The sequence below is a fragment of the Octodon degus genome, unplaced genomic scaffold (assembly GCF_000260255.1).
Source record: "Octodon degus isolate 3935 unplaced genomic scaffold, OctDeg1.0 scaffold00141, whole genome shotgun sequence".
NCBI lineage: Eukaryota > Metazoa > Chordata > Mammalia > Rodentia > Octodontidae > Octodon > Octodon degus.
The window spans coordinates 6036649-6038024 of NW_004524717.1; positions in this window are offsets into that span (position 1 = coordinate 6036649).

A 1376-nucleotide genomic window follows, 5' to 3' on the forward strand; every position below is an offset into this window, starting at 1 on the left:
GGGCCTGAGGCTGCATTTTGTTCCTTCTCTTTGTCATTTTGTATACCACTGTCTTCTGACCTTTGGTGTAGAGCTTAGATAGAGTTATTACCTTAGGACCAGGTCAGGATCTACAAAGTTCAGATTCCTCCAGATGGGTGTTTGGATCTGGCTGCTGTGTCCACTTCTTTCTGCTGTAGCCATTATAGTTGAACCCTTTGTGTCTCTCTGACAAGATGTTCTGCTCCTGAATCAGCTGGGTGGGTCTTGCCTCTAGTCTCTTTGCAGGGAGTTCTACTGAAGGGTTCCTCGCTGGGCCTGCACTCTGGGTCGAATGAAGACCCACAGGCCCTGGGTGGTCTCACTCACATGCCGGGCCTGCGCTCTGGGTCTATTCAGGATCCCGCGGCCCCGGTCATGTCACTCCTGATTTTTTTAGTACCTTAAAATTGATTTTTGTAAAAGCATGTTGACAAATATTATTATTTTTTTTGGTGGAACTGGGGATTGAACTCAGGCTCTTGCGCTTGCCAGGGAAGCATTTATTCCACTGAGCCATCTCCCTGGCCCCTTATTAAATGTTTATGTGCATTTGAACATTAAAACAAGTATAAAACACAAAAATCCAATGTCATACTGATCTTCCATGCCTAATTGAAATTTAAATATTGAATAATTTATATTTTATAGAAAGAAACTTTCAAAGTTTCATCAATTCTTTCATTGAACATACTGAAATTCTTTATTAAAACCATCACTGAAATTTAGAAGGCTGGTGATAAGAGTAGTTATTTCTTTTCTTTAATGTTCTATAACATACCATTTTGAATTAACCTTCAAAATTTCAGAGCATGAAAGATACATAAATAGGGTACCAAAAATATGTTTTAACACAGTTTAATTTTGTTTATAATTATAACAAATTTAACTTTAAGATAGTGAAAGATAGACCAAAAAACCCTGTGCAAATATAAAAGATGTCTTTGATCTAAATACTTCATACAGATAATATACCAGGTCCATCAATTCTCAATCAAATTTACAAAAGCCTAAAAAGTTACACTTCATAACTGTTAAAAAATGCACTTATGTGATGGGAGAAGATATGAGAAAAGTTATAGAAACAAAATCTCAAACTATTCCAACTCCTAAAAGAAGAGATTTACAAATTAAGAACTTTCCAGTGCTGCCTGGAAAGCAATGTCTTACCTGTGCTTTCAGATTCCCTTTAATTGCTTGACATATAATTTAGTTCTTTAAAAGACTTTAGCTAAATTGTTTAATAATATTTTTAGAATGTTATTCTCTGGATAAGGGCTGGCCAAATGTCTCAGTGCATTAAAGTGCCTGCAAGCAGGTGCAGGGGCCGGGGGTTCGATCCCTGGGCCTGCTGTGCT